At 46.6% G+C, this 16475-nt stretch overlaps 1 long non-coding RNA gene across 1 annotated transcript; it reads right to left on the bottom strand.

Moving 5' to 3' along the window:
* Positions 1-138: 138 nt before the first annotated feature.
* On the bottom strand, positions 139-15275 carry LOC146058921 (uncharacterized). The gene is made up of 3 exons (XR_014470041.1): positions 15162-15275; positions 13307-13430; positions 139-819 (listed from the first exon to the last, which is right to left on the bottom strand). It is a non-coding gene; the product is annotated as an uncharacterized LOC146058921 (long non-coding RNA).
* Positions 15276-16475: the final 1200 nt, after the last annotated feature.

Here is a 16475-nt window from a genome sequence, read left to right on the forward strand (position 1 = left end):
AACGTCTATGCCTGAGCGGACCCCGGGTGGCTAGGCTGCAACAATACGAGCAGGACTGAATCGGGCCCATAATGTCAATTCATCCAACCTTTCTATTGTTTATTTCTTATAAAAATCGCTTGTATGTAGGTCGGTGTTTTTAAAAAGGTGCAAAAAAAATAAATGACTCCACAATGAAATCACTTAATGTTTATGATATTTACAATCAAATCTATAATTTATTTTTATGGGCATTTTCGTTTTGTTGTAGAAAATAGGTTCCTGGCAGATTTATTATGGATTCACTTACCAGGAGAAGACGCCAAAGGCAATATCACACAATAGTTAATATAAGAATGTCGTTTATTATTCCTTATCTCGTGCTCTGGTGGTCAGCATAGTATGGCATCTTATGGGCATCTTATGCCCAGGATGCACACACCGGACCCCTCCTCATCAGCTGACACCAAGGCAGGACTAGACATCTACACCATTTACACCTGAAAAGGATGCAGTTCTAGGATTCCCTCCAGTCTCTCTTCTACCGTGTTCCATGCATGTCGTTATCGCATGCGGAGCAGCTTACAGAGGTAAATAGGTCCAAAGTTTGCAGTGAGATGCGGAACGACCAACTCCCCTATGTGGCAATTTGTGTGGAAATTAAAAGTATTTCTGAACACATCCCGGAAGGATCGGAGGTTCTGGATCTCGGCATGGACTCCATACTCCGAGGCCACCAGCTCAAGGGCTCTCTCCACTACGCACTCGTTCTGGAGTTGGGAAAGAGAGCAAGTGGTGTACACCACCTCTCCTCCTGGTGCCGCAGCCCGAAGGCCGGATCTGTGGGGAAATAAGAGAGAATCATTCTCTATACAAGACAATCTGAACGGTGGCAACATTCTACCTCTAGAATAACATAACAAGAATAGCAAGGAAACACACACAGTATAGGGGGTCGATCCTAGGGTGCGAGGTGCCGTTCCCACATAGCTTAAACGCCGATTTTGCACCCTACAGAGGCTGGTTTCACACAGAATTGCTCACTATAGGCGATTGAGCACTTTTTGTCTGAATTCCAGCCGTCCCGATGATTTGTAAGTATCTTTTTAGAGAACCACCTGATACAAACATTAAAAAAGTTGTGGCAAGATAGAAGAAATGGAAGTTTTCCATAATCACTTCAGAGTAGCTGATACTTGTAGTGCCACACTACAAAAAAACCCTCTGCCATTTAACCCCTTCCCGCCGCAGCCTGTTTTTGCCTTCCTGACAGAGCCCTTTTTTTCAAATCTGACAGGTATCACTTAAGTGGGGATAACTTTTTTTTGCTTTTACTTATCCCAGTGATTTTGAGATTGTTTTCTCGTGACACATTGTACTTCAAGTTATTGGTAAATTTGGGTCGATACAGTCTGTGTTTTTTTGTGAAAAATACCAAAATGTCATAAAAAAATGGAAAATTTTGCAATTTTCAAAATGATAAATTTTCTGCTTGTGAGACAAATAATCATACCACTCAAAATAGTTATTAACTAACATAGACCATATGTCTACTTTATGTTGCCATCATTATTTCAACCTCCTTTTAATTTTTTTGGACACTAGGAGGCTTAAAATATGAATAGCAAATTCTCAAATTTTCAAGAAAATTTCAAACACTGATTTTTTTAGGGACCAGTTCAGTTCTGATGTGACTTTGAGGGACTTGTATGTGAGACACCCCCATAAATGATGCCATTTCAAAAACTGCACCCCTCACAGTATTCAAAACAGCATTTTGGAAGTTTGTTAACCCTTTAGGTGTTTCACAGGAATTAAAACAAAGTGTAGGTGAAATTTCAAAATTTCATTTTTTTTGCAGATTTGCAATTTTAATACATTTTTCTAAGGAACACAGTAGATTTTACTAGAGAAATGTGACTAAAAATTGATTCCCCCAATACTTTTGTTTTCATAAATATCCTATATGTGGCCCTAGTGTGCACGTTGACCAAACCACAGGCTTCATAATAGAAGGAGCACCTACTTGATTTTGGAGCCTCCTTTTTAAGAGATTATTTTTTAGGCACCATGTAGGTTTCTAGGCACCATAAAATGCTAAAAGTTAGGAACCCCACCACAAGTGACCCCATTTTGCAAACTACACCCCTCAGGGAATTCATCTAGGGGTATAATGTACATTTCAAACCCCCAGGGGTTTCACCAATTGTGGTACAACTGGGCAGTGAAAATGAAAAATTAAATTTTTTACACAAAAATGCAGTTCTGGCTCAAAATTTTTCATTTTCACAAGGAATGAAGGAGACAAAGCACCCCAAAATCTGTGCCCCAATTTCTCCCGAGTACGGCAATGCCTCACATGTGACCAAAAAATACCATTTGGGTGCATGGCAGGACACAGAAGGGAAGGAGTGATTTTTGGATTTTGCAGCTCAGATTCTGGTGGAATTTTGGTGGGTGCTATGTCGCATTAGCAAGACCCCCAAAGCACCAATACAGTGGAAGCCCCCCACAAGTGACCCCATTTTGCAAACTACACCCCTCAGGGAATTCATCTAGGGGTATAGTGTACATTTCAAACCCCCCGGGGTTTCACCAATTGTGGTACAACTGGGCAGTGAAAATGAAAAATTAAATTTTTTACACAAAAATGCAGTTCTGGCTCAAAATTTTTCATTTTCATAAGGTATGAAGGAGAAAAAGCACCCCAAAATCTGTGCCCCAATTTCTCCCGAGTATGGCAATGCCTCACATGTGACCAAAAAATACCATTTGGGTGCATGGCAGGACTCAGAAGGGAAGGAGTGATATTTGGATTTTGCAGCACAGATTCTGGTGGAATTTTGGTGGGTGCTATGTCGCATTAGCAAGACCCCCAAAGCACCAATACAGTGGAAGCCCCCCACAAGTGACCCCATTTTGCAAACTACACCCCTCAGGGAATTCAACTAGGGGTATAGTGTACATTTCAAACCCCCAGGGGTTTCACCAATTTTGATACAACTGGGCTGTGCAAATGAAAAATTACATTTTTTTACACAAAAATGCAGTTCTGGCTCAAAATTTTTCATTTTCATAAGGTATGAAGGAGAAAAAGCACCCCAAAATCTGTGCCCCAATTTCTCCCGAGTATGGCAATGCCTCACATGTGACCAAAAAATACCAGTTAGGTGCATGGCAGGACTCAGAAGGGAAGGAGTGATTTTTGGATTTTGCAGCTCAGATTGTGGTGGAATTTTGGTGGGTGCTATGTCGCATTAGCAAGACCCCCGAAGCACCAATACAGTGGAAGCCCCCCACAAGTGACCCCATTTTGCAAACTACACCCCTCTGGGAATTCATCTAGGGGCATAATGTACATTTCAAACCCCCAGGGGTTTCACCAATTGTGGTACAACTGGGCAGTGAAAATGAAAAATTAAATTTTTTACACAAAAATGCAGTTCTGGCTAAAAAATTTTCATTTTCATAAGGTATGAAGGAGAAAAAGCACCCCAAAATCTGTGCCCCAATTTCTCCCGAGTATGGCAATGCCTCACATGTGACCAAAAAATACCATTTGGGTGCATGGCAGGACTCAGAAGGGAAGGAGTGATATTTGGATTTTGCAGCACAGATTCTGGTGGAATTTTGGTGGGTGCTATGTCGCATTAGCAAGACCCCCAAAGCACCAATACAGTGGAAGCCCCCCACAAGTGACCCCATTTTGCAAACTACACCCCTCAGGGAATTCATCTAGGGGTATAGTGTACATTTCAAACCCCCAGGGGTTTCACCAATTTTGATACAACTGGGCTGTGCAAATGAAAAATTACATTTTTTTACACAAAAATGCAGTTCTGGCTCAAAATTTTTCATTTTCATAAGGTATGAAGGAGAAAAAGCACCCCAAAATCTGTGCCCCAATTTCTCCCGAGTATGGCAATGCCTCACATGTGACCAAAAAATACCAGTTGGGTGCATGGCAGGACTCAGAAGGGAAGGAGTGATTTTTTGATTTTGCAGCTCAGATTCTGGTGGAATTTTGGTGGGTGCTATGTCGCATTAGCAAGACCCCCGAAGAACCAATACAGTGGAAGCCCCCCACAAGTGACCCCATTTTGCAAACTACACCCCTCTGGGAATTCATCTAGGGGTATAATGTACATTTCAAACCCCCAGGGGTTTCACCAATTGTGGTACAACTGGGCAGTGAAAATGAAAAATAAAATTTTTTACACAAAAATGCAATTCTGGCTCAAAATTTTTCATTTTCACAAGGAATGAAGGAGACAAAGCACCCCAAAATCTGTGCCCCAATTTCTCCCGAGTAGGGCAATGCTTCATGTGTGACCAAAAAATGGCAGGACTCAGAAGTGAAGGAGTGATATTTGGATTTTGCAGCACAGATTCTGGTGGAATCTTGGTGGGTGCTATGTCGCATTAGCAAGACCCCCAAAGCACCAATACAGTGGAACCCCCCCACAAGTGACCCCATTTTGCAAACTACACCCCTCAGGGAATTCATCTAGGGGTATAGTGTACATTTCAAACCCCCAGGGGTTTCACCAATTTTGATACAACTGGGCTGTGCAAATGAAAAATTACATTGTTTTACACAAAAATGCAGTTCTGGCTCAAAATTTTTCATTTTCACAAGGAATGAAGGAGACAAAGCACCCCAAAATCTGTGCCCCAATTTCTCCCGAGTACGGCAATGCTTCATGTGTGACCAAAAAATGGCAGGACTCAGAAGGGAAGGAGTGATATTTGGATTTTGCAGCACAGATCCTGGTGGAATGTTGGTGGGTGCTGTCGCATTAGCAAGACCCCCAAAGCACCAATACAGTGGAACCCCCCCACAAGTGACCCCATTTTGCAAACTACACCCCTCAGGGAATTCATCTAGGGGTATAGTGTACATTTAAAACCCCCAGGGGTTTCACCAATTTTGATACAACTGGGCTGTGCAAATGAAAAATTACATTTTTTTACACAAAAATGCAGTTCTGGCTCAAAATTTTTCATTTTCATAAGGTATGAAGGAGAAAAAGCACCCCAAAATCTGTGCCCCAATTTCTCCCGAGTACGGAAATGCCTCACATGTGACCAAAAAATACCAGTTGGGTGCATGGCAGGACTCAGAAGGGAAGGAGTGATTTTTGGATTTTGCGGCTCAGATTCTGGTGGAATGAATGGTGGGTGCTATGTGGCATTAGCAAGACCCCCGAAGCACGGTGAAATGATGAACCTAATAATCCATAGATGTGTGGTATATTTTAAAACACTCCTTTATACATAGGCCGGGTTTGTCGGGGCAAGTGTCACACTGGAAAATAGTTTGCTTTCTTATTCCCTTTTTATAGCAAACTTTGCACCTTTTTTGTGTCCTGCCCTTTTTTCCAGTGGAGGGGATTTCATCAGGAAAATGCTGCCCTGGTACAATACGGGGGCCAGTACTAGAAGTACTGGGGCCCTCTGCCTGCTGGTTCCCAAATATTAGGCTCTTTGTGACTTCCTCTTGAAAGTGCATAAATGTCCCCCTCTGGCTGGTAGAACGGAATAGCACGTAAGCGTTATACAGTGCCATCTGGATGATATACACGGCCAGCTTCTTGTACCAGATTTTTGTTTTCCACAGGGCACTGTACGGCTTCAGTACCTGATCTGAAAGATCCACTCCGTCCATGTACTTATTGTAATCCAGGATACAATTAGGTTTTGAGGTGTGGGTACTGGTACCTTGTACAGGGACGGAGGTGGTACTGTCTCCGTGAATTGTTGTCAGTATAAGGACATCCCTCTTGTCCTTATATTTGACCAACAACATATTTTCGGTGGATTGTGCCCTGCTTTCACCCCTTCTCATTACTTGGGCAATGTGCGTTTTTGGGAGGCCTCTTTGGTTCTTGCGCACAGTACCGCAAGCTGCTGTACCTCTTGAACCAAGGGCCTTAAACAGGGGGATGCTAGTGTAAAAGTTATCCACATAGAGGTGATAACCTTTATCCAGGAAGGGGTGCACTAAATCCCAGACAATTTTTCCACTAACACCTACGAGGGAGGGGGGCATTCTGGCGGTTCAATTCTTGAATCCTTCCCTTCATATACCCTAAACCTGTGAGTGTACCCTGAGGTGCTTTCACACAGCTTATACATTTTTATGCCATACCTTGCCCTCTTATTGGGAAGGTACTGGCGGAATTTAACCCTTCCTTTAAAATGTATAAGGGACTCGTCTATGCAAATGAATTTATCTGGGATGTACATCTCTTCAAATTTGGCACTGAAATGATCAATGACCGGCCTGACTTTGAATAGCCGGTCAAAGGTGGGATCATCTCTGGGTGGGCACTGTGCATTATTGTTGTAATGCAAAAATTTAAGGATTAACTCAAAAGGAGTCCGGGTCATGGCCATACGGTAAAGTGGGGTGCTGTACAGAACATCTGTACTCCAATATTGCCTAATTTCTGGCTTTTTTACTATGCCCATATGAAACACCAGACCCCAAAACGTCATCATCTCTACTGCATCTACAGGGGTCCACCTAGCAAATGATAACGTGGGGTTTTGAGCAATAAACTGCTGGACATATAAATTAGTTTGGTCCACCGTTAAATTTATAAAATCATCAGAGAAAAATAATTTGAAAAAGTCAATTTCTCTGAGACCTGTGGAATCAAATTGGATTCCTGGGATGGCCAAAAACTCAGGAACCTGGGGCTCAAAATTGTCTGGTGGTGGGGTCCATACGAGATCAATTATTGGGGGGGGGTCTCAGCTGCTCTACGGGGGCGTCTTTGAGGGGGTCCCTCATCACTAGAGGAGGAAGAGGAGCTTAAGATGAATCCTTCAAATTCAGTCAGAGGCAAGCATGGCATATGCCTCCTCCGCTGAATACATTCTTCTGGATGACTGGGATGACATTTGGGATGACATTTGGGATGCCATTTTTATTTTTGTGTTTCTGGTAGTGAAATGTTTCAACACGTGTATAGTGTAGGGGGGGTACAAACTTTATTTCAACCCGGGGGGGTATGTAGTGTGTAGTGTGTATGTAGTGCAAAAAAAAAAAAAAAAAAAAAAGGTCCTGCGCCAAAAATTGAGCACAGATGTTGGTCAGTAATGTCTGTCACTGAACAGCGCTCAAAGGCAACAGGAATTTGATCAAAAAAAAAAAAAAATAGATCAACCCTGTGCCGAAAAAGCTGATCAGTGATGTACGTCACTGATCAGCGCACAGTGGCCACAGGACACCCACAAAATCACAGTGTGTGTAAAAAAAAAAATTAAAAAAAGACCCCACAGCACCCTCAAAAAAAAAAAAAGGTGATCACTGATGCGACACTGATTACCAGTGAGGGGCAGCAGGTGCACAACCTTTGGTGCAACTGACAGTGCAACTGGCAGCAACTGACAGGTATATATAAAAAAAAAAACCCTGCACCCCCAAAAAGTTGCTGATCAGCACAGATATACTGATCAGCACAAAAGGGGGGGGGGTAGCAGACACAAAATATAGCACTCTCTATCACTCTCTGTCACTATCTCTCTCTATCTCTCACTATCTATCACTATCTATCACTCTATGACACTGCAGCAGCAGCACTGACAGTTATATATATAAAAAAAACCCTGCACCCCCAAAAAGGGGGGGTAGCAGACACAAAATATAGCACTCTCTATCACTCTCTGTCACTATCTCTCTCTATCTCTCTATCTCTCACTATCTATCACTCTATGACACTGCAGCAGCAGCACTGACAGTTATATATATAAAAAAAAAACCTGCACCCCCAAAAAGGGGGGGTAGCAGACACAAAATATAGCACTCTCTATCACTCTCTGTCACTATCTCTCTATCTCTCACTATCTATCACTCTATGACACTGCAGCAGCAGCACTGACAGTTATATATATAAAAAAAACCCTGCACCCCCAAAAAGGGGGGGTAGCAGACACAAAATATAGCACTCTCTGTCACTATCTCTCTTTATCTCTCTCTATCTCTCTATCTATAACTCTATCACACTGCAGCAGCAGCAGGAAGTCACAAGAAGTCAGATCCAGGAAGCATCCAGCACGCTACAAGCAGTGATCAGGTGATCAGGTAAGTATTTGCAAGGATCAGGTCAGTATATCACGGCAGATAGGCACGGTGACCGCACTGCACGCAATTCCAGACCGGAATGGCGTCTGCAGTGCAGTCACCGTTAGTTTAAATCACCCTCCATGGCTGTGATTGGTCCGTCGGTCCGACGAACCAATCACGGCCTTTGGGGGCGGGTGGGGTGAGGTGGGGTGACACCAGTGTCACCCTTACACCCCGTGGTGATTGGTGCTGTACTTTACAGCACCAATCACCACCGATCCCTGTGTACACAGAAAACGCTGTAATTGGCTGTTCACATTTGAACAGCCAATCACAGCGATCGCCGACGGGGGGGAGGCATCGCCACCCCCCCTGGGCATGCAGGGACATGTCTGCTGTCAGGGACAGCAGACATGTTTAAACTGTCACCGCGTCTATAGACAGTTTAAAGCCATGACGTACATTTATGCCATGTGTCGGGAAGTACATCCCGGCCATGACGTAAATGTACGTCAAATGTCGGGAAGGGGTTAATATGCAGTAAAATTGAAATTCTTAGCATAATTTTAGCAAAAATGATGCAGGATCACTAACATTCAGAAGGATCCAGTCCAGACTGCAGGACCCCGGGCCAGCACAATCACACTGCCTCAAGGCATCAAACTAGTAACAAGGGGGTAGATGAATGAAGCAGTGATAAGGGAGGAGATGTGAGCCAGAGGAGAATTGGCCCACGGCAACCAATCAGCATTGAAGTAACATCTATAATTTGCATAATATAAAATTATACAGAGCAGCCGATTGGTTCCCATGAGCCATTTCTCCTCTGTTTCACTTCTACTCCCATATCACTGCTGCATACATCTACCCCACAATCCCTTGGGGGGGGGGGGGGTGATCTGTACTTAAACCTAAGGAATACTAAGCCTCTAATGAGGTCACCTGGTCAAGTAGACATCACAATCAGTTTAGGCAGAATGTTGGGACCACATGTAAAGAGAGACTGGAGGGAATCCTAGAACTGCATCCTTTTCAGGTGTAAATGGTGTAGATGTCTAGTCCTGCCTTGGTGTCAGCTGATGAGGAGGGGTCCGGTGTGTGCATCCTGGGCATAAGATGCCCATAAGATGCCATACTATGCTGACCACCAGAGCACGAGATAAGGAAGAGGCAAGTGCAAGTCAGGCCATGTATGTGGAAACATGGATGCTAACCAAAGAAGGCGTTCACCATGTTATAAATCAGGATACGAGAGAGACAGCAGAGCTCAACAAAATTCTCTAAAATCTAAGAGCCAGCATCAAGGATATACAGGTTAAGTATAACCTTAATTCCTGGTCCAAAATTCTCAGGACCAGAACGCATTATTCCATAATTTGGAATATTTTTACATTTGAATGAGATATCTTGCATTTATGTTGTATATGCACATCAAACACGTGTGATCAGTGGTGAAAGTGTGGCGGTACGGGGTGGTACGGCGTAACCCTATAACATATTGCGCCGGTACCCCGTACCGCCATAAAATCCCAGCACGCATGTCACTGCGCATGCGCAGGTTTGCGCAGTGACATCAAGCCGAGGCACGGCGGCAGCACGAGCGGCTCAGACTCTCATCACACTCCTGCCGACGTGCTGGAGACAGAGCCGCAGGGGGAAGCAAGGGGAAGGCTGCCTGTCACTGCAACTTCCGGCAGCCTGTGCCTCAATAGCGGCGCTGGGAGCAGGAGACTACTGTAGCAGTGGCGGCCAGGTATAGTGAGAGGAGCAGAGGGAGGGGGGCTGGTGTCTGGACACTGGCGGCAGCATATGATCAGCGGCAATGCCATATCAGGTGAGCAGCAGTGGCAGCCAGCAGAGGCCGGCCCCTGTGAGCCACCCAATGTTAGTAAGAACAGATCTACTTTCTCTTGTACCCCCTCTTACCTCACCCTCTGCCACCTCTTCCCCTTTCACCAAGTCAATGTGACCTCACCCCCTGTCAGCATGCCCCTCACCCCACTTGCCTCATCCCACCACCTCGCCCCTTCTCACTTCATCCCAGCACCTCTCTTTATACCACTATATACCACCACCTCGCCCCTTCTCGCCTCATCCCACCACCTCACCCCTTACCTCAGCCCATCATATCTCCCTTTCTCACCGCAGCCCGCCACATCGCCCCTTCTCGCCTCATCCCACCACCTCACCCCTTACCTTAGCCCATCATCTCTCCCTTTCTCACCGCAGCCCGCCACCTCTCCCTTTCTCACCGCAGCCCACCACCTCGCCCCTTCTCGCCACATCCCGCCACCTCGCCCCTTCTCGCCGCAGCCCGCCACCTCGCCCCTTCTCGCCTCAGCCCGCCACCTCGCCCCTTCTCACCTCAGCCCGCCACCTCGCCCCTTCTCGCCGCAGCCTGCCACCTCGCCCCTTCTCGCCGCATCCTGCCACCTCGCCCCTTCTCGCCTCAGCCCATCATCTCTCCCTTTCTCGCCTCAGCCCGCCACCTCGCCCCTTCTCGACTCAGCCCGCCCCTTCTAACCGCAGCCCACCACTTTGCCCCTTCTCACCGCAGTGGTGCAAGTATTGTGGTATGGCGTTATGGCATGGGTAATATGCAGGGGTGTAAGCATGAAACATTGAAACCCCTGGCATTGAGCATGCAACGAGCATGTAGGTAAGCGGCACTTATGTGGTATATTATGTAGTGAGCATTACAGCGTGTGTAATGTATGTAATGGGTATTACGGTGTGTGGTATTATATGTAATGGGCATTACAGTGCGTGGCATAATGGTGTTTGGTATATAACGTGTAATGGGTATTGCGGTGTGTGGTATTATTTGTAATAGGTATTGTGTGGCATGTGTAATGGGCATTACTATGTGTGGCATAATGTGTAATGGGCATTATGGCATGGGTAATATGTATTGGGTGTGTGACATGTAACCGGCAGTCCTGTGTACATTTTTGCCATGCACCTTCGGCGTGCAATATCCCTATTTATGGTTTGTCTGGCTCCTACACTTTGATCCTGACCCCTACATTTTGTGTTCAGGATGCAATGCATAAGCCCAAACAGAAATGTCATTGTGCTCTAAAGTTTTGTCATGTAGCCACTCCCACCTCGTGTCATATGACCACGCCCCCTTAACCACGCCCTAACCACGCCCATTTTTGACGCGTGCCTTCAGCACGCAGCACAGTACCACTAAGACTTTTTTTCTGCTTGCACCACTGCGTGTGATACACACAAATAATATATATGTGCATGAAACAAGGTTATAAAACATGAAACAAAGTCTGTGTACTATCTCAGGTACTGACTTGCACATATTTAGTGCCAGTTACATATCATGTCCCCAGTAGTGCCAGTTACATATCATGTCCCCAGCAGTGCCAGTTACATTTCATGTCCCCAGTAGGCCCAGTTACATATCATGTCCCCAGTAGTGCGAGTTACATATGTCCCCAGTAGTGCCAGTTTCATATCATGTCCCCAGTAGTGCCAGTTACATATCATGTCCCCAGTAGTGCCAGTTACATATCATGTCCCCAGTAGTGCCAGTTACATATCATGTCCCCAGTAGTGCCAGTTACATATCACGTCCCCAGTAGTGCCAGTTACATATCATGTCCCCAGTAGTGCCAGTTACATATCATGTCCCCAGTAGTGCCAGTTACATATCATGTCCCCAATAGTGCCAGTTACATATCATGTCCCCAGCATTGCCAGTTACATATCATGTCCCCAGTAGTGCCAGTTACATATCATGTCCCCAGTAGTGCCAGTTACATATCATGTCCCCAGTAGTGCCAGTTACATATCATGTCCCTAGTAGCGCCAGTTACATATCATGTCCCCAGTAGTGCCAGTTACATATCATGTCCCCAGTAGTGCCAGTTACATATCATGTCCCCAGTAGTGCCAGTTACGGTACTTGTTTAGTTTCACGGCGGCAGCACGAGACGCTCTAGCTTGAATATTGGCAGCTTGCCAGCTGCCTAGCCACCTTACAGCATCAGGCTACTTGTTTATTTTCAGGGCGGCATCGCGTGCCACCTTACGCTGACTTCTCCGTGGCAGGCCAGCGCTGCTACCCCTAACCTCCTGTCAAGTGAGCGCCTCTCACACATCGCTTGTGCCTGCGTGATATGGGGATCATGATGGCGCCGGTGGAGAGTTACTCCATCTTTGTGTTACGTAGGAGTGTCTCAGGCGCTCCAGCGGCGGCCGCACGAGCCTGCTCTAGATATGAATCTTGCCAGCTTGCCAGACTGCTTTGACCGCACAGATGTTGCCTAATAACTGTATGAGCGCGCAGATGTTTGCCCGCACAGATGTTGCCTAGTAACTGTATGACCACGCAGATGTTGCCTAGTAACTGTATGAGCGCGCAGATGTTTGCCTGCCCAGATGTTGCCTAGTAACTGTATGAGCGTGCAGATGTTTGCCCGTCCAGATGTTGCCTAGTAACTTTATGAGCGCGCAGATGTTGCCTAGTCACTGTATGTAGTCAGTCAGTTCTTGTATTGTGTCCAAGCAGTAGCTGATTTTGCGTGTACTACTTGGATGCTATGGCGTCTAAGCAGTAGATGCAAAATTCAGACGCACTGTCAGCACTAAGGTGCAAAATTCAGACGCACTGTCAGCACTGAGGTGCCGCCGAGTCACTATGCTGACAGGTCATTGTAGCGCCACAATGACCTGTCAGCGCACAGATGAGAGTGTATCATTGCATTGCTGCTGGAGCGTCTGAGACGCTCCTACGTATCACAAAGATGGAGCTCACTAGGCTTCACAGGAGCTTAGGAGTAGCAGCGCTGGGCTGCCTTGGAGGAGTCAGCGTAGCACGCTGATAACATACATTACAGAAGTAAGGTGGCACGGGCTGCCGCCCTGAAACTAAACAACTAAGCAGCTGACAAGCTGCCAGAATTCATAGCTAGAGCGTCCTTGCGCTGCCGCCCTGAAACTAAACAAGTACCCCAGTTACATATCATGTCCCCCAGTAGTGCCAGTTACATATCATGTCCCCCAGTAGTGCCAGCTGCAGATGTACCCAGTAGGTTTTTAGCACATACGCACAAAAAAATACCTTTACATTTTGGAAACTATGGTTTTTGGAATAATTTGGAGAACGGATATTTGGATAAGGGATACTCAACCTGTAATTATATTATTACCCAGATCCGTTCCGAAGAAAATCATTGAATACTGTAGTTCTAAAAGTCCTGGCATAATACAGAGACCTGGGTATCAGTGACTTACACCAGGAGCATAGTCTGCAGCAGTGGCACCTATGACGCTGCTTTGTCCTCATACGATGGAAGATGTTGTTCTCCTCCTCTAGAAGGGAATGCCGGTCTGTGGTACACGGAGCATCTACCAGAACCTGCAGATCCAAGATGAAGAATTATATTCTAAAACAACACTGGGCACAGTGGTGGGGGAGGGGATCTATGGGCCTGCAACCAACAGTGGCTTGTTGGCTTAGCTAAAACATGCAGGGGCTGAACAACACACAGGAGGAAACACTAGGGATATATACAGTAGGTGACATCCACTCTAGTATCCCAGTGTAACCCAGGTCCAGTGACCAGAAAACACGACCTGCACAGCTTCCAGGGTTGTAGCCAGAAAACACTGATAATGGTCATTAGATCTCTGCCATTTTTTACCTAACGTTTTGTGTGAACAGCTATTACTGCATACTTGCCTACTTTCGGAAACTGGTTTCAGGGAGATTCCATACCTCACACGTTGTGCATGGTTAAAACCAGGACAGAGGCGTGGCTACTCCGGGATAGGGGTGGGGCTACAAAGAAGGTGGGTGTGGTCTCCAGTAAAGTGGGCATGGCCAAGTGCAGTGACACCCATTTTTTTCATTTTTTTCTCTGGTGGCTGGTCACTAGCAGGCTTTGCTGATCTGGGTGGCTCTTGTGCGGACCACAGGCAGCGGTGCTTGGCAGGCCTCTTAGGCATGATTGTGCCAGGCTCCGCTGTGCTGTCCAGATTTTTAGATGGGGATTGATTATTCTGGGGGTTTTGGGAGGACTATGCAGGGGATTGGGGGGGACTGGCAGCTAAAAGGTGAGCCTCCTGCCAGCTACCAGCCTACACATAACACACGCGCACACACAAATACAGACAGACACAGGACAGTGTTCTCCTATACACAAACACACAATGCCAGTGTACTCACACACACTAACAGGGATCAGTACCTAACTATATACACACACATACAGGGGTCACTACCAGCCTACACACATACAGGGGTCACTACCAGCCTACACACATACAGGGGTCACTACCAGCCTACACACATACACACACACACACACACACACACACAGGGGTCACTGCCAGCCTACACACACACACACACACACACATATATACACACCAGGGGTCACTGCCAGGCTACACACACAGGGGTCACTACCAGCCTACACACATACACACACACACAGGGGTCACTGCCAGCCTACACACACACATATATACACACACAGGGGTCACTGCCAGGCTACACACACAGGGGTCACTACCAGCCTACACACACACACACACACACACACACACAGGGGTTGCTGCCAGCCTACACACACACATACATACACACAGGGGTCACTGCCTGCCTACACACACACACAGGGGCCACTACCAGCCTACACACACACACATTGGCCACTACCAGCCTACACACACACACACAGGGGCCACTACCAGCCTACACACACACACTCACAGTGGACACTACCAGTCTACACACACTCACAGTGGCCACTACCAGCCTACACACACACACACACACACACACACACAGCGGCCACTACCAGCCTACACACACACAGGGGCCACTACCAGCCTACACACACACACTCACAGGGGCCACTACCAGCCTACACACACACACACACACACACACACACACGGGTCACTGCCAGCTCTTATAGATACACCCAGGTCACCTACAGTACACACATATTGGTGTCAGTGGCAAGATACAGTATATAAACACAAAACAAACACAGAGCTGCTCTCACACACACACACACACACACACACAGAGTACCAGCCAGCTTGGAGGTAGGTAGAAATACTGTCACCATGCACTAACCTGAGAACGGAGCACTCAGCACTGCACTCCTGCTCCTCCCCCAGCCTGTCCTCCGAGCTGCTTCCTGTTCTAGCTCCCGGTCACTCCCCCTGCCACTGTCTTCAGCCTGCAGCTTCCTCAATGCGGGGGTAAGGTGAAGACTCCGCAGCTGCTGCTGGTAAAGTCTCCATGCCTGGAGGCTCTGTCTGCTGGGCGCCGTGGCAGCGCTGCTTACTATGCACGCTAGTGCCAAGCTCCGCCCCCCATCGCGCCGGACTAGCGCATGCGCAGTCCAGATTTTGAAACTGGACTTTGAAATTCCGGGGGATCGGGAGGGCTTTGCGGGGGACCGGGGGACTGGGGTCTAAAGCGGGAGGCTCCCGCAAAATGCGGGAGCATCGGCAAGTATGTATTACTGGGAGGGAGAGATTACAGCCCCCCTTTATGGTCCTGACCACTCCAGTTTTACCCCAGGGAGATACATTATCGCCGGCAAGCGATGCACCAAATATGTTTTAAGAGACAGAGTCAGGCTTGTCCCCATCTCTGCACAGGGGCCACGATAAAAGCACATCTGCTCCTTACTGTATGCGTGCTGTGTATGTATGTGTGTGTATGTCTATATGCTGTGTGTGTGTATGTATATATGCTGTGTTGTGTGTATGTATATATGCTGTGTGTATGTGTGTGTATGTATATATGGTGTGTGTGTGTATGTATATATGCTGTGTGTATGGTGTTTGTTGTGTGTATGTATATATGCTGTGTGTATGGTGTGTGTGTGTTTTTATCCTTAGTTGGTCCCCCCTTATCTTAAGTAGGTACTTGTGTATTATCTGGGCGCCCAATGTGTAAAATTGCATGCCTTAACTTAAGGCTATGCGATCAACGCGATTTTTCCGACCCGATGAAAAAAATTGGCACCCAGATAATACACAAGTACCCTTAAGTACCCCAAGCTCCCTGGATCCTTAGGGCCCGATTTAGAGTTGATCACAAAAGCAAAATCTTTCTCAAAAGGGTAAAACCATGCTGCGCTGCAGGTGGGGCAGATGTAACATGTGCAGAGAGAGATTTGGGCGAGTTATTTGTTTCTGTACAGGGTATATATTGTATGCTTTATATTTACACTGCAAATTAGAATTCAGTTTGAACACACCCCACCCAAATGTAACTCTCTTTGCATGTTACATCTGCCCCACCTGCAGTGCAGCAGGGTTCTTCCCATTTGAGAAAGATTTTGCGTTTGCGAACAACTCTGAATCAGGCCCTTAATCAGGCTCTATCCCCAGTGACAACTTGTTTCTGCAGACACCCCCTTTCCCCACTGTAGGT

This window comes from Crinia signifera, chromosome 2 (assembly GCF_055691185.1).
Source record: "Crinia signifera chromosome 2, ASM5569118v1, whole genome shotgun sequence".
NCBI classification, from domain to species: Eukaryota; Metazoa; Chordata; class Amphibia; order Anura; family Myobatrachidae; genus Crinia; species Crinia signifera.